Raw genomic sequence first — 27,026 nt, 5'->3', positions numbered from 1 at the left:
TGCTGGCACCTTGATCTTGGACTTCCAGTCTCCAGAACTGTGAAAAAATAAATTTCTGTTGTTTAAGCCAAAAAAAAAAAAAAGTATTTTAAGATGGTGACAGCAGAGCGTGAAACCAAGAGCAGAAACCTCTGTGACTACACAGGTTGCACACCCACAAAGCACATCTACAAAGCCGGCATGCCCATGAAGACATATGTCCATGAAGGTTACTTGTCAATCATAAAAGCCATTCTGCACAAGGAAAGTCCTGTACATATAATTTGGGGGTTTTTATTATAATATTCTTTGTATTATTTTATAGCACTTCTGATGCTATTTCTCTTTGTGTGTTCAAGAATGATTGAAAAGACTAACTCATGCCATTTTTTGTAATTTTATTGAGGCATAGTTGAAGTCAACTAAAGTGTACATAGTTTAAGTGTAAAACTTCACAATTTTCAACATATGCATACACCCAAGAAACCATCACCACAATAAAGTTAACAAATATTTCCCTCACCTCCCCACAAGAAAAGCTAGAGTAACCATATCAATATCAGACAAGGTAGATTTCAGAACAAAGAATATTTCAAGATATAAAGAGGGACATTTCATAATTATAAAAGGATCAATTCACAAAGATGTTACAGGGAGGCTGAAGAACCAGGCTTAGAATACAGGCAGGAACCACAAGAGACTTGGTAGCAAAGAGCAAAGACACAGTCAGCCAGGGCAGCAGCTGGGGCCACCTGCATGAGGTACTCACCAGTGCCACTGTTTCTACTCCCATGGTGACCACTGCCACTGCACTTGCAATTCTGCCATCTCATTCCACTGTGTGTAATCTCTGTCACTCACAGCTTCAGATCCATATTCCTCTCAGGTTCCAGTCCGAGACAAGAACGTCCAATGGCAAAATTGGCTTCATGTACCCAAGTGTTTGTTCGTAGGGAGCAGAGAGGAAATATTTGGTTCCTTCATTTCTACAGTGATAAGCAGGGTCTTACGTAACACCAAGACTCAGACTTTTAGGGATACCCATAACAGGAATGACATTCAGATGCTGAGCTTTCAAAAACAAATAGCAAATGACTACCTACAATATATATTTCACATTGGAAGGCAATTTGGATATATATCAACAGACTGACATTATTTTCCTTTCATTTTTGACCAAGTAATTCTATTTTTAGAAGTTATCCTTCTAAAAAAATCAGAAATTAGTACCAGTATCTAGGCACAAGAATGTTCAGCTGAAATATTATTTATACTAACGTAACCCCAGGAAATTATTAAACTGTGGTGTATATCAGTTGGGTTCTTAACAGGAAAAGATGACACACTCAAAATAGGATATTCAAGTGGCTATTTACAAAGGTGTGTGTAGGAAAACCACAACAAATAGTGTACTAACCTTGGCTGAGGGGAGGGAATAATTACTGGATCCAGAAGGAGAGAACCCTGTAGACTCGTCCTTTGGTGGAAGGACACAGCCAACCTGAGGTGACCTGCCAGGGAGAGTCAAAGTAATAAAATACCTGCCCTTTATCTCCTCCCTCACTCCCCTCTCTCCCATCTCCTACCAGGGCTTCCCATTGACCAACCCCAATGGGAAGCCAAAGGGCCCAGGAACCCCATGATATGGTCCATGAGATCAGCCTCCAGAGGCAGAGAGTAAGGTGGAGAAGAGTAGACAGTGGATCTGGACGGGCAAATGAAAGATAACATATTCCATATGATGAACTTTTCTGCAGGCTTTCACTTAAAATTATTCTAGAAGAATATTTAATGGTAAGGGGGAAGATTTCCAATATAACGACAAGTGGAAAATAGGATCCAAACCGTCTAGATATTATGATACCAAATTAAAAAAAAAATAAGCAAACAGTGTTAATGTGTGAAATTGTTTTATTTCCTTTTTAATTTTTTCTGTTTTTCAAAATATCTATAAGTAATACATATTTTTGTAATCAGAGAAAATGTAGTTAACTAAAACTATATCTCAACTAATAAACCCACAAACAATGATAAGAACGAAGACTCTTACGAAAAGGGAGAAAAATGTAAATAGCATGTTTTCATGGATGTACCAGACTTGAATAAACAAGCAGCTATTGACCCTTTGCCACACGCCAGGCACTATTCTGGGTCCTAGGGACACAGTGGTGGAAGAATTTGTCTTCAGGGAGCTCACCTTCACTCAGGTAGTGAAACTGAGCTGGAGTGCGGAATTGGGAGGGGAAGGACAGTGGCTGGAGCGTGGCTGTCCACAATGGCATTCAATGCACGTTATGGAGGTTTATGGTGTGCATAAACCTCACTGAGACACACAGAGTCAGATAAGAGCTAGGGGCAGCTGGCTGGAGCATGTGCTGAGACTCTGTCTCTTAGTTGCAAAAAACAGAAGGATTGGAAATGGTTTCAGCACTATTGCTGTTCTGGGATCTAAACCAGAAGTGTTACATCTGACCACAGTATAACAAACAGGGCGACCAATCTTCTAGTAGAGATTCTTACAGAATGAGTACATGATATCGGGGGAGTAGGGGTAGACAGACAGGATTAAATTTATGTACCTCTCACATAATAGGTGTTCAATATATTTGATATTGAGAAAAACAGCAAATAAACTAAACCTATTATACTTGTTTTTGTTAAAAAAAAAAAAAAAGGATGGTAAGTATAACTGTTCTCCTAGGATTAAGATGTTCTATAAACGTGATTAGTTACCTGAAAAGTTTCAACACCATGAATTAGATATATTTTTACAAAAATTATAAGCTATAGAACCTTTATGGCAAAAGCATCAGGAAGAAATTAAGCAATGAGTCATAGCACTGTGTAAAGACAATCAACCAGAACCAATTTTCAGGCTTCTGTCGGGGCTGCATTTATGGTATGTTATAGCTGGGTCAGTCCTCTTCGAATAAGGGCCATGCGCTAAGTCCTAATTACCATTCCCATATGCCTTAAGCAGGACCCAGATCAGCTAGGCAATCAAGTGATGCCATGATTATGTTGAAGAGCTGGTGCAGAAAAGGCCTGAGGAAATGAGGCCAGGTTGGACTTTAATGAAAGGAAGGACACGTGGCTCTCATTTCTCCTGGGTACCGCACATCACTTTCAGTCTTTAAGTCAAGAAACCAATGACACAAGGCATGTGGCTTCAACTGAAAGGATGCTTAAATAGGTCTATAATCATACCGAGCACAAGAACTTCACAGGTATCTTTTCTATATCGTGTGAAGTTTGTTTTCAATCTGGATTTTTACACTGTTAACAAAAAAATTCCATAAACAATGTAAACTTTTTGAAAACTATGTGAGTTGATAAATATTTCTTAGTAGGCTCTAGATTTTTTTAAAGAAGATACATTTTTTAAATCTTGAGTTGATTTTGTTTAAAATATAGCATAGATGTGTTATAGCTCTGGAGCCAAACCAACTGAGGTTAAAGTCCATTTAAGAGTAGCAGCGCAACCTTGGGGAAATTATGACTGCTCTGTGCCTCAGATTCTTCACCTGAAAAATGAAAAGCGTAATAGTAACCTCCGCATGGAGTTGTTATGAGGACCAAATGAGTGAATACATTTAAAGTGCCTGGCATATAGTAGGTAATTTTAAAATATCAGCTATAACTATTATTATTTAAAAGTCATACGCCAGAGAAACCACAAGACATCAGTATCTCAAAATATATTTTTATATATAATACAGTCTTTATATTAAAAAGCATTATCTTTCATATGTCTTAGAACATTTTAAAAGACCTCAATTTTCAACCAGGTTGAGATTGGCTTTCATCATCTTAAAGAGCCCAGCAAATGATAACATTGTGCATCCAAATCTAATTTGATTTGAGAAAAATGAGGGAGGAATTCCTATAATTAATGTTTTATAGGACTTTTAAAATAGATTTTAAGCTACTCCTACTCATAGGTAATAGAGATAATAATCTGTGATAAAATTCAAGAGACCTCCAAAAACCTGTCTTCAAAATGTCTCATACATTTATTCAAAAGCATTTATACAAAACTGAATGTGATGTGGCCTTGCCCTTGAGGAAATCATGAGCCAGGGGAGCCCAATCTACAGGGCTGGTGGTCATTTCCCCAGTGCCAAAATTATAGTTAGAAATTGGAGTACCCCAATACACAAGGGGACATGGGGCAGGGAAGGTGGAGATTAGTGCTACTCCTAAAGCTCTAAAGGATCACGGGGTAGTTGCCCCCATAATATCTCCACTTAATTCACCAGTCTGGCCCCTCAGAGAGTGAATTAGTGTATTATTAATGTAAACCAGGGGTCAGCATACTTTTTCTATAAAGGGCCAGATAGCAAATATTTTAGGCTTTGTGGTCCATATAGTCTCTATCACAATTCAACTCTCCCATTGTGATGTGAAAGACAATATGCGCGTGAGTGGGCATGGCTATGTGTTCCAATAAAACTTCATTTACAAAAACATGCAGCAGGCTGCATTTGGCCCACAGGCTATATAGTGTGCTAACCCCTAATGTAGACTACCAAAGCCGGGTAGCTGAGGGTCACTGTAGACATTCAATAAGAATGTGATTGCCTTCCAACCTTGTTCCTAACACAGACATAGATGAATCTTGTCAATTTGTTGTTTTCTTGTTCAACTTGAGGGGTGGCTCAGAGATCACGAGGATTTGTGAGCTTGTTTTGCAGAAGAAAGAGAATGCCTTTGGGGAGGTTGCTATCACCGGATGGCCGGCCCCCCCAGCAGCCATTGATGCCCAGAAGTCAGATTGCCCAGCGGCTTATCGAGAGTGACCCCTTTATTTCTCTGAAGCACCTCCTGCCAAGCCCCTTAGCTCTATAAAACCACCCTGCTTTCTGCTCTTGTTAAGGTGGATTTGAGAGAACCTATGCTCCCACCTTCTCATTTTGGCCAATTCAAATAAAGCTTTCTCCATCTCCAAGCACCGACGTCTCAGTGATTGGCTTGCTGTGGATCAGGCACACGAACTTGAGATTAAGAGGTTTGGTATCAATACCACAAGTCCTACCAAACAGTAGCCCAACTGGAGCGACTATATCTGATGTGGTATCCTCTAGAGCAAATTAACACAGCATCGGGTACATGGTATATGGCTATTGATTTGGTGAATGAATCAGAGATGAGAATCATATACAATCTGCATTTGTGTGAGATGGGGATTATTTATTTAGTTTTCCCGAGGACTATGTTAACTGTCTGTACTTTGTCATACTATAATCCAAAAACGTCTGGACCCCTGGACATTCCATATTACGTTGATCCACCACATTAATAAAATCATGCTGATTGTACTAGATACAAAAGAGGTAGCTATCACTTAGACTTTGTAAGACACACACAGTCCAGAGGGTAGGAGATAAACTCTATGAAGATTCATAAAGTGATTCATAAAATGGGGCTGCCACTTTAGTAAAAGTTTTAGGGTCTAGTGGCCAGGACTGTGCTGGACATCCCCTCCAATAATTTATTTAAAAAGAAAGTATTGTTGCTTGGACTTCTTACAACAAAGAAGACAGGACAACACATGATGGGCCTTTTTGGATTCTGGAAGCGGTATATCCTACATCTGCAATGTCCAGTAAAGTAGCCATTAGCCACACATAGATACTTAAGCTTAAATTTAAATTAAATTGAAATTTCAGTTCCTCAGTTGTACTAGTCACATTTCAAGTGCTCAATAGCCACATGTAGCTAGTGACTACCATATTGATAACACAAGTATAGAACATTTACACTAGTGCAGAAAGTTCTGTTGGAAAGCACTGTACACCTAGGAATAAGGAATATTGTTCTGATCCATATACCTGGTGGCCAAAAAGCAGCCAGCTTCCAGTGAAGCCCAGAGCAGGAAAGAGTTCTGCAGCAGGTCCAAGCTATAGTGAAAGCAGCCTTACCACTTAGGCCATATGAGCCAGCAGACTACGATAATGGAAGTATCAACGGTGGACAGATTCTTGTTGGAGTTTGTTGTAAGCTCCAGTGAGAGAATCACAATGTAGGTCTAGAGCAAGGTTATAACATCTATCCTGGAGGTGAGTGGTAAGGTTAGAGTTGGGATATGAACTGGGAAGGGGTACTGTTACAACAGTGGTAGGTGCCGTGGTCTGGGGTTCTTCAAGGCCATGCCATCTGCCATGGAGAATTAGATGCTATTTGAAAAACAATTCCTGGCATGCTACAGAGCCTTGGAAGAGCCAGAATGCCTCTTAGACCTGCTCATGCTCATTCCTGGATGTACTACTTCCATATAACAATAGATGGCTGGGCCCACTTGGTCTTCTTTTGGTAGATCTGATAGGACCCACTCATGAAAGGAATATCCAGATGCATGGTCACTTGGTGTTTCATGGTAAGACTTTCCTTCTGTGCCCGGATTAGGAGTGGGTCCGTGATCACAAAATATGTTGGTCATATCCTATTCCACAACACTCAGAGCTGCAGACCTGATAGTGTTGGATAAGCCTACTGAAGGCACAGAGGAAATGTCATCTCAGAAGCAATGCTCTGACAGAATGAGATGCCATCCTCCAGGACATAGTACAGACATTGAATGAAACATCACTTGGCACTGTGTCCCCAGTAGAAAGAATACATTGGTCTGGGAACCAGGGGGTTGAAGTAGGAATAACCTCATTCACCATCACTCCCAATGATACACTTAGGAAATTTGTGTTTCCTATCCCCACAACTTTGTGGGATAGAGATCTGGTCCCCAGAGAGGGAACTTCTACCACAGAACCAGCAAAATCCCCATTGCACTGTAAGCTGCTGCCTGGTCACTTTGGCTCCTTGTGTCCAAGGGCCAGCAGGCAATAAGAGGAGTCACCATCTCAGCAGAGTAATTATTCTCAATCATGAGAATATGGTAGGACTATTGTTACACAATGAGGGCAAAGAGGAATATAGGTGGCACTCAGGTAATTCATTTGGGCACCTATTGGTCCTCTCTTGCCCAATTAAGCTGTAAATGAACAGATACAACAACTTTGCCTGAGAAGGGCATGGTTACCAAGGTCTCAGACCCCTCAGGGTCTGGGTCAAGCCACTACTTAAGCCACTGAGACTAGCAGACCTAGTCACTGAAGGTAAGAGGAATCTAGAATGGACAGTAGAAGAGGGAGACAATGAATGTCAATTGCAGCCCAAGACCAACTGCAGCTACAGTTCGTCACACTAACCTCTCTCTTCTAAGTTTTCTATTAGGAAGAGGGTCCCATTGGTATCCTGGAGAAGCTGCCCCCCAAAGATATATGGAGAAGTGGAGCCAAGGGAACTGTGGACTGTGGTAGACCAGAGAGGCACCACGCAGATCTCTCTTCAGGGAAGGACTTGCTGCCCAACTTCAGGGAGAGTGAGGACACTTTCAGAGTGTGTCTTAGCTATGGAGAGCTGCCTTGCTCAAGGTCATGTCCTTCCCTGGGGCAGCCCACATTCAGGGACTGAGTGAAACAGGGATATAAAGGCTCAGACATTTCAGCCCAACATGGGACAATCCTGATGGGCAATACTCACTCCAGAGCTCCCCAATGGGCTGGCTGAGGCTTTGTCAGGCCTGCACCACAGTTCAACTTCTCCCTTTCCCCAGTACTCCTGCTTCTTACACCTTTCTTTCCCAGGGGTTGATCCCCAATAAACATCTAATATCCCATACTCCTTCTTAGTTTCTGCTTCTAAAGAACCCAGCCTGCAACTGTGTCTGTGTGTGTGTGTGTGTGTGTGTGTGTGTGTGTGTGTGGGAGCCCAGACCAATGGTACAACCTCAGCTGAATGTAATAATGTAGGAAAAATACCTTCCTCTTTTGCTTCAAACAGCATCCTGAGAAATTATTCCTGAACTAGCATGTGCATCATTCCAAAAAGCACTTTCTTCAGTGGTCAGCGACTATCCAGACTGCAGGACCAGCAGTGCCAACGACAAGTGTGCCCACATCACCACAGATCTTTTGGGAGCACTCAGGAACAACACTGAAACAACATCAAGTGGCAGCAAGAACAACAACAGCCAAGAGAATGGGTTGTTCAGCTGACTACACAAGTTTTCTAGTCCTTTCTCCATGGCAGGACAGTGACCAAGACTGAGTCCTAGGGTTAAGTAAATACTCTCGGGTTTTTTAACTTACTGCGTGAGCTAAAATTCTGAGACGATAGATAGATAGACAGATAGACAAAGAGAGAGATGAGAGATATTCTTGTGTATTGGAGCCACAAGTTAATTTGGCTTGAATACTAAAAGTAATGTGAACTCATTTTGTACCTCCAAATGGGTGAAACAAAACATACTGACTATAACTATTATATGAAAAAAGCAGATTATAGAATAGTACACTTAATATGAACCCACTATTATGAAATATACATCAATATGTTCACAGGAAAAAAAGATCGAAGACCAAAATGTTGTTAGCAGTAGTTATGTCAGGATGGTGGATTTTTATTGCATTACATTATTTTCCTTATCTGTATTGTCTGAATTTTCCATGATGACTTTGTATTTTGGTAACAAGGAAAAAAGTTATTGTTTTAAATTCGCTGAAATAGTAAACCTATTTTCCCTCAACAGCCTTTTTTTTTTTAAGGAGTGATGTGCATTCTTTTCCTAAGAAATACAAACATTTCCCCTTTCTTTCATTTTAGATCATTAGAACAGGGCTGCCAGGTTGGAGACCACTTCAGATGTCAATCTACAAAGCAGTCTAGAAAGGCAGGAAATAAGCCATGGAACATTTTAATTGCCTTCATAACCTTGATTACAAAAAGGAGACATGTCCTTTGTGATTTCTGCTTCTGAGAGGAGGGTGTTATGGCCAAGGGCTCAGATGCTCACAGAATCTCCCATCCCCTTCCATTAGCATTATTAAAGAGAAGGTATAACACAGAGGAATTGTGAGAATAAACATGGTATCATTCCTGTGTTCTGTGAGCTCATCTAGCCCAAAGGCCAATCCCTTCTGCAAGATCACTAACAGCTGCCCGTGCAATGGCAGCTTGAACATCTCTGTAAGGAGAGATCAACCCTACTGGCAGTCCCACTGGATATACTACAGGTACCCCAAACACAAAGAATCCAAAACTAAATTTACCACCGTTTCTTCCCCGAAACAGTGCATTTTTATGTGTTCTACTGTTGCCCCTGCCCTGATCACCACCCCACTAGACTGTGAATAGTTCAGTGACCCTGTGTCCTTTCTCTATATTACCAGTGCCTAGAAGAGCACAGATAATACAGTAGTTGCTCAATATGCGCTTGATAATTACCATTGAAGGAATAACAGGTACCCCAATGATTTTCTTTAAAAACCCAAGTCCATTTTGTCTTTGATGAGCTCATCTATTCAATCTCTGCTGCCTTTCTTTTGATCGTGATCCTGTGCTATCTTGGAAGCAGCTGATTTCCTTCAATTCTCTTTTGCTAAATATCTCAGTGCCCAAATCCAAGGTCATCTGTTTCAAGGGTGTCAACATTCTACATATAGTCATATTCTTCTGTTAACCTTCCTAAATAAGATTTGACAGAAAAAGGCATTTTTGAAATTTAAGGGTAAAAGAGTAGCTCAATACAATAAAAGCTCAGTAATTTGAACAAAGTGCAGGGAAAGTCAGCCTGACAGTGAAAAGTACAAATTAAGAAATCTTTTTTTTTTTTAATAGAGAGTGACTGTTCTCACATATAGCAGGGTTATAGATGAAAATGTACCTTTAAAAAAATTGATGATATATTATGGTTGGGAAGAGAGAGGGAAAGGCAAAGGCAACCAGAAGCAGAAAGAGGCAACTGGGCTGGGGACACAGGACACCAGGAAAAAGCTAAACATTAAGACCATAGCCTTGGGGCCGGCCCCGTGGCTTAGCGGTTAAGTGCGCTGCTGGCGGCCCTAGTTTGGATCCTGGGCACGCCACTGATACACCACTTGTCCAGCCATGCTGAGGCGGCAGCCCACATACAGAAACTAGAAGGGTGTGCAACTATGACATACAACTATCTACTGGGGCTTTGGGGAGAAAAGGGGAAAAAAAAAGGAGGAGGATTGGCAATAGATGTTAGCTTAGGGCCAGTCTTCCTCAGCAAAAAGAGGAGGATTGGCATGGATGTTAACTCAGGGCTGATCTTCCTCACCAAAAAAAAAAAACAGAACATAGCCTCTCTGTAGAGGCTGCTGAACTATCCAGAAAGATGAGAGGCAGCTTAGGAAATATGAGGGAGAGAATGTCACCCATGTTTTGACCTGACCTGAAGTCATGACCAAACAGATGTAGGGTTCAAGGTGAAGCAGACTTCACTCACTGCAGAGGGCTGTCAATCAGCGGTGAGCATCTACTGGCCACCTAATGCAGGCCCCTGTGCTGGGCCGGGCTCTTGAAGGACCATACATGCCATACAAATTTCAAGCATAGGACCTAGGCCGCTCACCTAGGCCCAAACTCCTTGAGGATAAGTACCATCTCACATGAAACGCTGAAAGAACTAAGCAAGACCCTATGATAGCACATGATGGTGAGATACAGTCAGACTACGAAAATCATGCCTTTGTGGACCAGCAGAAACCATTATGGAGGACATGGATCTCAAATATAGTCGATGGGTAGGATTTGGTTAGACAGAGAAGAGGAGGGGAGCCGGTTCGGTGGGGAGAACAGTGTGAGCCCATCCCAGAAGTGAGGAGGAGTGTGGATTGCACTGGGGATGACAGCTGAGGAGACTGGCAGGTAAGAAGACCGCCCAGCTGAGGTGGGAGGGGATCGCTATGCAGTCACTGTGTGCCAGGTGCTCACAGCACCAAGGCTTACAGCCATGAACAAGACAAACAAGGCCCCCACCCTGAGGAACTTCTCAGGAATCACACCAGCTACCATTTAGTAGAAACAGATCTTATTGAAAAACTGGTAGTGAGATGAAAAAAGCACGCATAATAACAAGGGGAGAGGTACAAATAAATCCACCCGACACCCAAAAAACCACATGTTTTGTCTAGCTGACATTGGCCAGCGAGAGGGACGTGGTTACATAGACTGATGAGGGGCCAGCCCGGTGGCATAGCGGTTAAGTGCGCGCTCTCTGCTGCTGGCGGCCCGGGTTCAGATCGGGGCGCACACCTACGCACCGCTTGTCAGGCCATGCTGTGGCGGTGTCCCATAAAAGTGGAAGAAGATAGGCACAGATGTTAGCCCAGGGCCAGTCTTCCTCAGCAAAAAGAGGAGGATTGGCATGGATGTTAGCTCAAGGCTGATCTTCCTCACAAAAAAAATAAATAAATAAATACACAGACTGATGAAAACAACCAGCTGGGCCGCTGCATTTCCTTACAAGTCTGAGTCAGCTGGCAAGATGAGTGAATCCAAGTCAAAGAAAGGAGGAGGTAAAAGGTGGAGAAGAGCCTCCAAAATAATTACACCACTTTAAAGAGACCACCAAATCAGAATAAATATACTACTGATTCTTTTTTTGAGAAATGCTGACTCATACCTTAAATTATATCTCTATTTACTTACGAAATAATTAATATGTCCAATATTTGCAAATCACTCTAGTTTCTAGGAAGAATTTCAAGTTGAATGTTTTCTCGTTTGCATGGAAAAGCTCTTCATAGGATAAACAAAGTTGAGAAGAATAATATGTCTTTGAATATTTTTATTCCTATCTATTCCTTTTCTTCTTACCAAAATAAAGACAGGTTCATCTCAATTTGCGGATGCAAATATTATTTTAGAGAGCTGCCACCAAGTGTAAACATCTTCATTCACTTTCCCTTAAATTGCACTATTTTATTGAATAAATTATTCAGTGTCAGGGACCTAGACAAGGGACCATATTACTTTGAAAGAAGTAGAAATATTGTATTAGAGGCTGGCAAGCTGTCATGGCAAAATGGGCATGACCTACCACCCCCACTCCCACCCCTGGCCCCTACCATGTTCCTTAAGCTTCTGTGACTGAATCGTAAGTCTGGAAAACTCAATTTGGTAAGTGTGGGAAGACAGATCTTAATTGAAAAGTTCATTTCTAATGAAATGCGAGGTGGTAAAAGGTTGGGCTGGCAGGGTAGATCATTTGAGTCTTTGTTAATAACACCAATTCATTTTAATTCAGTGAAGCACATAATTGGCATCAAGCTTTTCAAGTTCACCACACATTCCTGTGCCTAGAATCCCTAATATTTTAAAAACTTTTCTTATTTGGTAATAGATGTTTTAAAAATATGCATTTTAACAAGAGGTTACTTGCAGCTGGCTTATACTAATTATAAGTGTGTTGAGTTTTACTAAGCCAGTGGCACCCACCGGCCAGTGACAAATCTTCCTAAGACTTAACTTGAATTCTCTGTAATTATTCTGCAGTCAGCTAAGACTCCAGCAAAGAGATGAATGAGGCCCCTTGAGATTACTGCCCCTTGAATAATCAGAGGCCAACAGTGGGGTCAATTACTGTCTCAGTTTGCTCCATAGCTGCTGTATGTAATTCCCTTTACTAGGAGCTTAGAGAAAGCCTTGACAGCATTTGTTTTATTGCCTTTATCTCTGCAACTGCAGCCATTCCGTGATGCAAGACTCCAAGGGCTCCAATGGACCATCTCCACGGGAAGCAAGGGTGATGCAGAGGGCTGTGTTTTTGAGAAAGAGACAAAAGAAAACTTTCTCTTATTCACAGGATGGAAAAGAGGCAGAATTGTTGGCTTTGTGAAAAGGACTTAGGACTAAAAGTCCAGAGACAAGAGTTTTCTAATCCTCCTTGGCTGAGATAACCAACTAGCCAATCACACCAAGACGAGTTTCTTCTTCTGACTTGTACTGTCATGCAATTCTCTACAGCAAGAAATACAAGGTGGAGTAGCAAAGGGAAAGAAGCAAGAGGAAGAAGTCTATCATGAAAGTAACAGCAAAAAAGTAAACAAGTAACCCATGAAGCTCTTATCAGTGTAAAATCTAACATACCGGCACCTTCACATGGGCTGAGTATATGTGCTCAATGTTTCTACTTTAATTTAATGATAATTTTTTAATACCCCCTGGATGTTATTGAGGTTATAAAGATATATAAGAATAGCCACTGCCCTCAATCTTACAAGCTTGTAGAATAAAAAGACATACACAAAGAACATTATTAGTAAGAAAATGGTGTGGATAAATATTGTTCACCCATAGGGTTCAATAATCTTGCAGGATTCAGGAAGTAAACTTTAGCACTCAGAGGTGTCCAAGCCTGGCTGTGCATTAGAATGATAGCACAAAGCTTTTTTTGAAAATACAGATGCCTGGGTCCCAATCCAAACTTCAGAAGGTAAACACCCGGAGTCTGTATGTTTAACCAGCCTCTTAGGTCATTCTTATTCAGTCACCCTGGAACCAGAAAAAGTTTAAATTTTGAAATAGTGCAGCCATTGTCATAGCTTTCCCGATCCTAAGAAAGAAAAAGCCACCTTCATCAACCCTCCAAAGAAATGGAAAAACTTTCTGAGTCAATCCAATGCATTTCAATTGCATCTCAGAACAGCTGGAAACATTTGGGAAGTAAAAGCAGCTAGTGTGTCTCTTAAAGCCTGGTAAAATGATTTTGCTATAAATGAGGAGCTCTACACAATGACCATGACTCTACTTGGTAATAACGACAGCACTAGGACCCTGATCCCTGAGGTCCCAGTAAGCTCTTTCCACAAGGCCTTCCCCGTCTCCCTTATTGGCTGCTGGCTGGCACTAATGGAAGTAAGGCACACACAGTCTAGTTCTCCTTCCAGGACACTTTTATAGGAAATGGATGACTATTAAACAGAGCATTCTCACTATGCACTTAAGATATATTGTCTTAAGGCTGTTCACTCACTTATCAGCAACCAGAAAGCTAAGAGTTCACATTTAGTGGTTCCCTTTCCCCTTAAAAATGTGCTTGTGGCTAATGAATACATACTGAAATAGTGAGTCACCATCCCTGGCCTCTGAATCAATTTAAAATTGGGGGAGACCAAGCCTGACTCCCTGGGCTGCTGGTGGCCATGGGACAGAATTGGTCCCACAGTGGGACCAATATGGAAAGCATAAGCTGAAAGAGTCCTTGGCCCAAGAAAAACAGGCAGAAGCAAACAGGCACATGTCCTAGGTCTGTGTCATCAACAGGGTGACAATCAAGATCAGGGGAAGCTCAGTGTGACAAGGCAAGGTGGATGCAGGGGCATCAAATTGCTGTGCTTGTATTTCCATTTTGTGGAAATTGGAACTCTCTTACATTGCTGGTGGGAAAGTAAAATGGTGCTGTCACTGTGGAAACCAAGCTGGCAGTTCCTCAAAAAGCTAAACATAGAATTACCACCAGACCTAGCAATTCCACTCCACTTCCAAAAGAATTGAAAACAGGTACTCAAACAAACACTTGTACACAAATGTTCATATGAGCACTATTTGCTATAGCCAAAAGGTGGAAACAGCCCAAATGTCCAGCAATGGACAAACAGATAAACAAAATACAGTATGTGTATATGTGTATATATATATATATATACACATATATATATATAATGGAATATTATTCAACCATAAAAAGGAATGAAGTACTGATATGTGCTACAACATGGATGAACCTCAGAAACATTATGCTAAGTGAAAGATGCAGACACAAAATGTCACTCACATACTACATGACTCTATTTATATGAAATATCCAGAAGAAGTATATCCATAGAGACAGAAAGCAGATTAGTGGTTACTGGGTGCTGGAGGGAGGGAGGATGGGGAGTGAGATGCTTAATAGGTATGGGGTTTTCCTTTGAGGTGATGAAAATATTGTGGAATTAGATAGAGGTCATGGTTTCACAATAATGTGAATGTACTGTTACTGAATTGTACACTTCAAAATGGTTAATTTTATGTTACATAAATTTTACCTCAATAAAAAAATCCATATGACCTGAGGGAAACCTAACTCTGCAAGTCTGCAAGTTACTGAGTACCGGATGTGCTGAAAGGGCAGTGTGACTTGGGAATGAGGACTCAAGGGCGAGGGTCTTTGGGTGAGGGTTGGGGCAGGAGAGTAGAGGGCAGAGTTAAGAAACTGGAGGTTTTCCAGGAGCTGTGTCTCTGAAACAGCACATGGTCTCCCCAAGAAAGATTCCTTTATAGAAATGACCAAAGTAGCTGACACATTGCCACAACTGGCAGGGGGAAACATGTAAGACAACATGTCATTAAAGGAACTAGATGGGGACAAGCAGTGTGTTACTGAAGCAAGGTCCACCTTAAGGACTTTCTGTCTTTTCACTTTTGCTTAAAAGATTTTAAAGGAAGGACTACAGTCTAATCTTGCAATTCCATAATAATTAATTAAGAAAAGAGCTAATCAGGGCTGGCCTGATGGTGTAGTGTTGAAGTTCAGCGCACTCTGCTTCAGCAGCCTGGGGTTCGCGGGTTCGGATCCTGGGAGCAGACCTACACCACTCATCAAGCCATGCTGTGGTGGTGTCCCACATGCAAAATAGAGGAAGACTGGCACAGATGTTAGCTTAGGGCCAATCTTCCTCAAGCAGAAAGAGGAGGATTGGCAACACGTGTTAGCTCAGGACCAATCTTCCTCACCAAAAAACAGAAAAGAAAGAAAAATAAAAGAGCTAATCTTTGGTGGAAGCTGAATAAACCACTACTCATCTGAAAATTTTAAGGTCACTAAGAAGACCCCCCCAAAAAACTCAAAAATACGTCCTCCAATACTGATTATTGTTCCTGTTTCCCACACATTAATTAGGTGACTATGAGCAAGTCATGTCACCTCTCTGACTGCAGAACTAGATGTCACCCAGTCCTACTCCACCATATTACAGATGAAGAAATCAACTAATTCGAACATTCTACCATGAGCAATCCATTCCTTTTGATTTCGAAGGCATTTTGTCCTAAGGAGACCATTTTAAAATGCAAATGTCCCTGGAAAGGTTGTATTATAATTACATTTTTGTTTTTCTCTGTGCAGTTTTCTGACATCCAGTTGAGAGGGAGGGATGTAATAGGATAGATAGATGGTCAATTCCCGGAGACAAGAGAGACATTCGAAAAGATGAGGAAAGGAAGAAGGAATATTGACAAAGAAGAGAACATGAATTGTCAGTGACTGACTTTGTTTCTGAAATTTCACTTATAGCTGGGACAACTAGGAAACTTCTCAGAATCAGCCTGACTTTCTGCAAGGAAAGTAGATTCAAAGAACCTATTACTTTTTTTTTTTAAGGTAGCAAATAAACAGCCTCCTTCAGTATGTGACAAAAGCCTTTTTTAAAAGTCAATATTCTCTAGAGACTAAGCTTCATAGATAAATAGGTAAATGGAACAGAATAGGAAGCCCAGAAACAGATACACACACATATGGACACTGATTTAAAATAGAGGTGGCACTGCAGAGCAATGGGGAAAGGACAACATTGTCACTAAAGGGTGCTGGGACAATGGAACGTCCATTTGGGAATCAATAAAATTTGGACTCCTACTTCATTCTAAGTAGGTACAATCTAGGTAGATTGTAATCCCAAATGTGAACGACAAAATAAACAACAACAGAAAAAGAAAATGTAAAGAGAATATAGGAGATTGTTGTCCTCCAAGTCACGAAAAGTTTTCTTAAACAGAACACAAAAAACACAAATAGTAAAAGGGAGGAAAGACAGGGGTGATATATTTGACTATCTCTGAATTAAGAACTTATGTTCATGAAAAGACTCTATAAACGAGTATAAAAGCAAACTAAAGTGTGGGAAAATACATTTGCAATACATTTTTCAACAAAGGGCTTTATTCAGAATATAAAAGGAACTGGTACAAATCAGTTTTTTAAAAAGTCAGATAACTGGTAGAAAAATGAGCAAGAGATTTGAACAAGCACATCTGAAAGAGAATATCCAGATGGCTCAAATAAACACATGAAGTGGTGTCAACTTTGACTTCATTGTTATTGGAGAAATGCAAAGTCAACCACGATGAAATACCAATGCACCCACCAGAATAGCTAATTTTTTTAAATGCCAAGTGTTAAAGAGAATGTGGAGCAAACAGGAACTCTCATGTACTGCAAGTGGGAGTGTCAATTAGAACAATCATCTTGGAAGAGTTTGGCACTATCTACTAAAGAGGAACATACACATACTTTATGATCCCACAAGTCCACTCCTAGGTATATATGCAAGAGAAATGTGCACACACACACACCAAGAAAGCACATACACTCATGATAATAGTAACATTATCCTTAGAAGTCCAAATGGTAATGACCCAAATTGTCCAACAACAGTAAAAAAGATAAATTATATATTTATACCATGAAATAATATACAATGAAAATGAGTGTACTATTTCTATGTTATACAATATGGTTGAATCTCACAAACAGAATATTGATTGAAAACAAACAGAGACAAAAGAATACCTACACTATGAATCTATTCATACAAAATTCAAAAACAGGCTAGTCTAGAGCATAGTGTTGAAAATCTGGATGGTGGTTACCTTTGGGGAGCAGGCAAGGTTGATGGTTGAGAGGGGACACAAGAGGAGGGCTTCTAGGAGATGGCACTGCTCTGTTTTCTGAGTGGGGTGGTGATTACATGAATATTTATGATGATTTGCTAAGCTGGACACAGATTTTGTATCCTTTTCTATAAGTTTTTCATACTTGACAATAAAAAACTTTTTTAAAAAGTGAATATCCTTTAACCCAGCAATTTTACTTCTAAAAATTTAACCTAAAGAAATAAAGTTGATATAAGATATAAAAAGATATTCATTGCAGTGTTATTGATATGGTGGAAAACTGGAAATAATCTAAAGATTCAACAATAGGGTACTGGTTCAGTAAATTAGACTATACTCACACAGTGGATATAATACAGCTATTAAAATTGTTGCTAAGATCTATATTTGTTCATGTGGAAGGGTGTCATGTTATATTAAGTGAGGAAAATGGTTTATAGAATAGGATAAGTAATCTAACCCTTATTTTGGAAATATACGCATAGAAAATTATGGTAAAATAATCAATATGTTAGCAGTTATTATTTCTATATAGTAGAATTTTGGTCATTGCTTTTCTAATTTTTCTACAAACATAGATTACTAAGGTTATAAATAATAATTTATTGAACACTGTGTGACAAATACTGAGAAAGATATTTTCCTTACTTAATCTCCACAAAAACTCAACAGGATTATGTGCATTTTGCAGCTAAAGAGACTGAGGAGAAGTAAATTGACAAAGTCAAAGAACAGAAAGTGGTCAAAGTATTTAACCAGGGTCTGGCTCCCCAGCAAACACTCCTTTCCACCACATCACACAGTAAGGTTGCATTAAGAGTTAGTTCCATAGCCAGGCTTTGAACCCAAAACTCTTCATTCTGTTTTAAAGCAAGAATTCCTATCAACTCATAAAGTAGCACACAAAGAACAGCTAAAAAAAATAAAACCTTGATAGATGCTAGTTGTGATGTAAATGAGGTATTATAATAATAAAAATAACTGCTACCATTTATTAAACGATCACAATGTGGTGAGTACTTGCTGAGTGTTATCCCATTTAAACTTCAGTATCCTGCAGTAGATCGATTGTATTAATGGTCCCAACTCTTCCTCACTCCTTTTATCCACATTCTCTGCATGTAAGTTTGTTGTGCCCTCCCATTCTGGAGGCTCAGTGCTCTCCCATTCTTAGGGCTCAGCTGCGTGATTTGCCTTGGCCAACAGAGTCTTAGCAACCATAAAGCAATCAGTGGCTTGAAAAGTGCTTCTGTGTTCCTGCTTGCTTGCTGTTCTTGCCCTCTGCCATCACCATGAGACTATGCCCAAGCCAGCCTGCTGAAGGAAGAAAGACACATGGGGCACAGTCAGTCACTCAAGTCATCCCAGATGAGGCCATCTTAGATCAACCAATAGCCAGTCGACACCCGGCCGAGTGATCAAGCCCAGTCAAAATCAGCAGAGCTGCCTAGCCCACATCCATGTGACTCCAGACACACGAACAATAAACACTTGTTCTATGCCACTGAGGTTTTGTGATTATTTGCTATGTGGCATTATTGTAGCAAAAGCCAACTGATACAAATCCCAGGAGGTGAATAGTACTATTACTAGCCCTATTTTACATAGGAGGAAACTGAGGCTCAGGAAAATCACATAGAGAGTAAGTGATGGAGCCAGGATTTGAACTCAGGTCTGTCTTAATCCCGAGGAATTGCTTTTAATTACCATACTATAATATATTGCCTCTACAAATGCATACTCAGCTATAATTTTAAATGGAGCTCCAGCAATGTGTGCGTGCATGCACACATGCACGCATGCAAGTATCTTTCCACAGCTGCTCACTGACTGAAAATTTAAAATTTGGAAGCAGTATTTCTAACTCAAATATCTGAGCTACATTTAGCACTTTTAAAAAGCTGACTGATCATAGTCCTTGTAGTTTAAACCACCAATTTTGTGCATGGGGACTCTGGTATTTTTCTCTCTCTCCCACATTCTCTTCTGTAGTTCATAGGCATTTCATTTCTCACAGATGTCTTCAGTGCTGACATGTATCCCAGTATTAATTTGTGTGCTTCAAAAATTTATCCTAAAAATGCTGAGGAGACCAATAGAAGATGTAAAATTTGACCTTCACTTACACAGTGATTGACATTGACTATAATTCCTTACGAGATTTCACATAATCAACAAGCTGATGTGTGCAGCTAGAGTACATAATCTGTTGTTCTGTATCAAAAATCATCTTGCAGTGGGGGCGAGGAAACAAATTCTCATATTTAATGGTCAGTAGAATGAGTTATTAGATATAAAGCTAACTTTCAATAGTCCATATTAAGGATGTGCAGAAGTAATAAATGGATAAATGATATACCCACCCAAAGTTTTGCTTTCTAACCAGAAACCCTTGAAATAGAGGGATCTCATAGCAGAGAGTTTGCTGGTGGTTTGGGGCTAGATGCTGTGAACTCAACTCTCTTCTCTGGAGGAAAGCATGGTATGTGGACAAGTAGTGAGAGAGGAATCTGGAGATGTGACCTCTAGTCCCAACCACACCTCAGACTGATGGGTGTAGCAGACATCCCTCTTTGCTTCCCAGATCACTCTCCAGCCTTGCCCAACCTACTCCATGCCAGGGGATTGACAAGTATAGACTTCCTTGCCACAGGCTTCCTGATGGGTTTGCTGGATAGTGAGACCTGGCAAAAAATCAAATAGATGGAGGAGAAGGAAGAGGAGGTATTTATTCCCCTGCTTTTCCCCTGTGGTGTCTCAAACGGGTGTTTATGTCCCCCCACAAAGGTCTCAGCTCTTTCAGGTGGCCCCCTCCAGACATCCCTCCCTACCTCCAGGTTCTGCTAATCGCTTCATGCCTTCAGATCTAGAAGTAGTAGCAGCTCTACTGTTTACAGCTCTAGGATTCTGCACTCTCTCTTATGACTTTTCCCTACACCATGTGCAAACCTTTGTAAGTAAGTCTCTTCATTAAACCTTCCTTGAATTATCCTGTTTTGAGTGTGCTGGGACTGATCCAACCTGTGACCCTAGGAAAGTCCTCTCACCATGTGTCATCTTCCTGATCTACAGAGTAGAGAAAATCTCTCCTTTTAAGTAAGGTGGGCAGATTCAATATGAAAAGAAACAAGGAAGGGATGAGAAGGAGCAGAAATTAGACTTTATCTGAACTACTAGTCTTTGTATGATCAGTTCTGATAGTGAATCAGATGTCCTACCCACCTTCTTGCATCACCATCTCCTACTAAAAGTCCATTCAGGGAAGTCTTTGCTTTGTTAAAAATTAAGGTATGTTAGACTTGCTGACATAAAAGATGGATATACTTGATGCTGAAAGTCTGGATGAAAAGTTAAGACTTCACTCAGATCAACACTTGTTGACACTATGCCCCATACTTCCTCCTCACACTCCATCTGACCTAGGGGCCTGGTCCATATCCCTAAAATTGTGCCCAACTGGCTTTTCACATCATGATGTTAATTGACAGATAAGTTGTTAATTTTTAATAAAATTTATTTCCTCATTCGGCCTTGTTTATTAAACACCCTCTCAAAGATAGACCATATGTTGGGAAACAAAACAAGTCTCAATAAATTTAAGAGGATTGAAATCATATCAATCATCTTTTATGACCACAATGGTATGAAACTAGAAATCAACTACAAGAAGAAAGCTGGAAAAGTCACAAATATGTGGAGACTAAACAACATGCTACTGAACAACAATTGGATCAATAAAGAAATCAAAGAAGATATGAAAAAATACCTGGAGACAAGTGAAAATGAAAACAGAACATACCAAAACCTAAGGGATGCAGCAAAAATGGTACTAAGATGGAAGTCTATAGCACAGGCCTACCTCAACAGACAAGAAAAATCTCAAATAAACCATCTAACACTACACCTAGAAGAACTAGAAAAAGAACAAATGAAGTCCAAAGTCATTAGAAAGAAGAAAATAATAAAACTCAGAGCAGAAACAAATGAAATAGAAACTAAAAAGACAATAGACAGGATCAATGAAACTAAGAGCTCGTTCTTTGAAAAGATAAACAAAATTGACAAACCCTTAGCTAGACTAAGAAAAAAAGAGAAGCCTCAAACAAATAAAATCAGAAATGAAAAAGGAGAAATTAACAATGGATACCACAGAAATACCACAAAGGATTATATGAGAATACTTTAAAAAACTATAGGCCAACAAATTGGATAACCTAGAAGAAATGGATAAATTCTTAGACTCATACAGGCTTCCAAAACTGAATCAAGAAGAAATAGAGAATTTGAATAGACTAATCACCAGTAAGGAGATCGAAACAGTAATCAAAAACCTCCCCAAAAATAAAAGTCCAGGACTAGACGGCTTCCCTGGTGAAATCTACCAAACATTCAAAGAAGGCTTAATACCTACCCTTCTCAAACTCTTCCAAAAAATTGAAGAGGAGGGAAAGCTTCCTAACTCATTCTATGAAGCCAACATTATTACCCTGATACCAAAACCAGACAAGGATAACATAAAAAAAGAAAATTATAGGCCAATATCACTGATGAACATTGATGCAAAAATCTTCAACAAAATACTAGCAAATTGAATACAACAATACATTAAAAAGATTATACACCATGATCAAGTGGGATTTATTCCAGGGATGCAGGGATGGTTCAACATCTGCAAATCAATCAACGTGATACACCACATTAACAAAATGAAGAATAAAAATCACAGGATCATTTCAATAGATGCAGAGAAAATATTTGAAAAATTCAACATCCATTTCTGATTAAAAACTCTCAATAAAATTGGTATAGAAGGAAAGTACTCCAACATTATAAAGGCCATATATGACAAACCCACAGCCAACATCATACACAATGGTGAAAAACTGAAAGCTATTCATTTAAGAACAGGAACAAGATGAGGATGCCCACTCTTGCCACTCTTATTCAACATGGTATTGGAAGTCCTAGCCAGAGCAATAAGTCAAGAAAAAGAAATAAAAGGTATCCAAACTGAAAAAGAAGAAGTAAAACTGTCACTATTTGTGGATTCTATAAACAGAAAACCCTAAAGAATCCACCAAAAAACTATTAGAAATAATTAACAAATACAGTCAAGTTGCAGAGTATAAAATCAATATACAAAAATCAGTCACATTCCTATACACTAAAAACTAATTAGCAGAAAGGGAAATCAAAGATACAATCTCATTTACAATCACAACAAAAAGAATAAAATGCCTAGGAATACATTTAACCAAGGAGGTGAAAGATCTATACACAGAAAATTGTAAGACATTTTTGAAGGAAATTGAAGAAGATATAAAGAAATGGAAAGATATTCCGTGCTCACAGATTGGAAGAATTAACACAGTTAAACTGTCCATATTACCTAAAGCAATCTACAGATTAAATGCAATCCCAATGACAATTTCAAGGAAACAGAACAAAGAATCCTAAACTTTATATGGAACAACAAAAGACCCTGAATAGTCACAGCAACCTTGAAACAAAAGAATAAAGCTGGAGGTATCATACTCCCTGATTTCAAAATATACTACAAAGCTGTAGTAATCAGAACAGCATGGTACTGGCACAAAAACAGACACACAGATCAATGGAACAGAACTGAGAGCCCAGATATAAACCCACACATCTATCGACAGCTAATTTTCAATGAAGGAGCCAAGAACACACAATGGAGAAAGGAAAGTCTCTTCAACAAATGATGTTGGGAAAACTGGACAGTTACATGCAAAAGAATGAAAGTAGACCATTATCTTACACTGTACACAAAAATTAACTCAAAATGGATTAAAGACATGAATGTAAGACCTGAAACTATAAAACTTCCAGAAGAAAATACAGGCAGTATGCTCTCTGACATCAGTATTAACATATCATTTTGAATATCATGTCTCCTCAGGCAAGGAAAACAAAAGAAAAAATTAAAAAATGAGACTACATCAAACTAGAAAGCTTCTGCATGGCAAAGGAAACCATCAACAAAATGAAAAGACAACCCATCAACTGGGAGAAAATATTTGCAAATCATATATCCAATAAGGGGTTAATATTCAAAATATATAAAGACCTCATACAACTCAACAACAACAGCAAACAACCCAATCAAAAAATGGGCAGAGGATATGAATAGACATTTTTCCGAAGAAGATATACAGATGGCCAATAGGCACATGAAATATGTTCAACAACACTAATTATTAGGAAAAGGCAAATCAATATAATGAGATATCATCTCACACCTGTTAGAAGGGTTATTATTAAAAAGACAAGAAATAAGTGTTGGCGAGGATGTGGAGAAAAGGGGACCTTCCTACACTCCTGGTGGGAATGTAACTTGGTCCAGCCATTATGGAAAACAGAATGGAGATTTCTCAAAAAGTTAAAAATAGAAATACCACGCGATCCAACTGTTCCACTTCTGGATATGGAAGTGAACATAAGTAAGGCTGTCTTGTAAGTGAACATAAGTGACGCCATCTTACTTAGTTGAAACCTCTCTAGAATGTGATCATTATAAATTGCTGCACGCTCTCATGATTTTATGGCCCTGGTCCCGTGCACATACTCCTGCTGAGGTACTCTGATAGCTTTGTTCTTAACAATTTTAATGAATTTTCCCAGGGAATGAGAAGGCCTCCAGGAAGAAAGAGCACCTGTAGAATATTCATCATCATCGACAGAAGAAAGGAACAATGAGAGATCCTGGAGTCTGTCATGTGCATCTCTGAACCTCCTCCTTACTGCCCATTTTTCCTGTATAACTGCCTCAAAATCCTGTAATCTTTGAAGATGGGTTTTTGAGACATGAGTCATCTGTCTTCCGATTTGCCGGCTAATCTAATTAAACTTTGTTTCTTGATCTCTAACTCGTTGTGATTAATTGGCTAAGATCGTGGCGAGCAGAGCGAGCCTGTTGCTCCGTATCAGGTATTTATCCAAAGAATGTGAAAACACTAATTTGAAAAGACATATGTACCCTATGTTCATTGCAGCATTATTCACAATAGCCAAGACTTGGAGGCAACCTAAGTGCCCATCAACAGATGAATGGATAAAGAAGATGTGGTATATATATATATACAACTGAATACTACTCAGCCATAAAAAAGATGAGATTGTGCCATTTGCAACAACATGAATGGACCTTGAGGGTATTATGCTAAGTGAAATAAGTCAGATGGAGAAAGACAACTACAGTATGACTTCACTCATATGTGGAAGATAAATACACAAAGACACAGATACAGAGAACAGATTGGGGGTTACCAGAGGGGAAGGGGGCGGGAGGAGGGCGAAAGCGGTAAAGGGGTACAGGTGTATGCGACAGATAAAAACTAGACTTTTGATGGTGAACATGATGTAGTCTATATAGAAGGTGAAATATAATGATGTAACCTGAAATTTATATAATGTTATAAACTAATGTGAGTTAAATAAATAAATAAAATCCTTTTTTGTGAATGTTAGTAAGAAAGATTTTACTTTTCTTTTTCTTCCCAAAATCAGGTTGGCAGTTGGTCCAGCACTTCACACTGTAGAGGTCTGTGCTTTTCTAGGACTTGAAACTCGAAGACGAACCTGGGTCTGGGTCTATACGTTCCATGACCTACCCCTGCTTCATTCCTCACATCTCTACTTACTTTAGTATATGTATTGACACCTGGCACAGTAAATTCCATTTTGATGCAAAAAAAAAGAAAAAACACTCACTATGCGCCAGGAACTCTCCTAGGCAGTGGTAAACAAGAAGGACAAGATTCTTGTTCTCTTAGAGTCTATATTCGCGTGCCATAACCCAAGGGGTATGTATACTTTTAAAAGAAAATCTTAGAGAGGGAAAATCAAAGCACTAATATTAGTTTACAGTACCCTTTACATACATGCACAAACATAAGAGACTATTGAGTGTTCAAAAATAGAATTTCAGATCACTAAATCCAACCCCAAAGCCCTCAAACTCCCACCCCACTCCACTCCTCACACACAGAAATTACAAATGAGAATACAGACTGTGTGACCTTGAACAAATATCACAACCTCTCTGTTCCTTAATAAGTGGCAGAACCAGCACTAGAATCCAGGCCTCCTGAATCCCACCATGCTAATCTCCCGAGGGCTAACTTCTCTTGGTGTTTCCTGCTGTTGCTACTCTGGTGACAGCTGGGAGATCATCTCAGAAAGGCATCTCCCCTGGGAGCCTTCACACCTGTTGTTTTCTCTACCAGGCCATCCTCACTCCTCCTTCCAGGCTGGCCAGGGAGGCTTCTCAGAACTTCCAGACCCTGCTGATTCCCCAGTCACATGCATCTGAAGTAAGTCAACCTCCCCCGTCAGCATTGCTCATCACTCATAATGACTAGTACCTGACTGTCTTCCCCTACTAGGCTGTAAGGTCTGTGCGGCCCAAACCTGTCTCTGCCCTGTGCCCTCAGATGGCAGGCATGCTGAAAGGATTTGTGAATAAATGCAACTCTTATTTAATTCATAAGGGAAGCCAGTGAGAAAACTGAAATGTGTGCACAGAATTTTACATGGTAGAAAACTCCTAAGAATGCAACAGCTCTACACCTTAATTTTTTTAAGTAATAATAATAAATTTAATCATGGTTTTGAATAAGAGAAAATAGAAGGCTACCCTCTCTGGTCTTACTAAGTGAGGAATAAGGTTCTCCTTCCCACTCTTTTATTCCATTCCCTTATAGTGGCCCTGCCAGACATCACTACCTTCTCTTGTGCCAATGGTAATTAACACAAAACAGTCCCTTTCCTTCTCTTTACCCAGAACAGTGCAGAAAACGTGTCTTCCAGCTTAGGAAAAAGCAATTTCCTCCTGGAGTCTAAACGGGAGGAGAATAGAGGATTCAAAGGGAGGGAGCCTTTTCTCTATAAGCCCAAGGATTGCACAGTCCTCGGGGTGGCGGAAAGACTACAGAGAAACACAGATGGCATGCTGGCAGTTAGGTGAATTAATGTGATTGCATCAGGGTAATGTCTCAAGTGAGATATTCATGTAATTCATGCAAATTCAGAAATAATTAAGGCTCATGTTTCTAGGATAAAGTCATGGCATTTTGCTTTTACCTGAACCACCCCCAAAAAGGGTCATTTTTATTATTCCATATTCAATTATTCATAACCACACACTCATGGATTTTAGAACCATGAAAGGTCAGCCTCTTTGGTTCTGCGAATGTTTTCTTCTGAAGTCAGGAAGCGGTCCATGAATATGCACGTGCACACAATCCTGACACTTCCCTCACTGTTCATTAACAGTGTGTTCACTGTATATTTCAAAGTCAAACAAATAATACCTGTCATGAACATGAATTTTTAATACCTCCTATATTTCATTTTAAATGAAATGTCAAAATGATGGAAAATATTTCCACGGAAGTTTGGAAAGGGCAGCGTCTCACCAACGCTGCCTTGTGAAATTCGGCACTGGTGCAAAAACATCGTTGAAACAGTGCCACTGCCGCTGGAATCAGATTATTTTTTAGTAT

General features: G+C 39.8%; 1 long non-coding RNA gene across 1 annotated transcript in view; it reads right to left on the bottom strand.

Annotated features, from left to right (window-relative positions):
- Positions 1–402: 402 nt before the first annotated feature.
- LOC131405406 (uncharacterized) overlaps positions 403–27,026 on the bottom strand; it is a 38,962-nt gene continuing 12,338 nt past the window's right edge. Inside the window, exons 2-3 of the long non-coding RNA XR_009219962.1 lie at positions 1,397–1,490; positions 403–965 (exon numbers count right to left, since the gene is read on the bottom strand). This is a non-coding gene — a long non-coding RNA (uncharacterized LOC131405406). The remainder of the gene's footprint in view (positions 966–1,396; positions 1,491–27,026) is intronic.

The sequence above is a fragment of the Diceros bicornis genome, chromosome 5, assembly GCF_020826845.1.
Source record: "Diceros bicornis minor isolate mBicDic1 chromosome 5, mDicBic1.mat.cur, whole genome shotgun sequence".
Lineage (NCBI taxonomy): Eukaryota > Metazoa > Chordata > Mammalia > Perissodactyla > Rhinocerotidae > Diceros > Diceros bicornis.
Note: the sequence above shows the minus strand (reverse complement) of the source record. Positions and strands in the feature narration are given on the sequence as shown.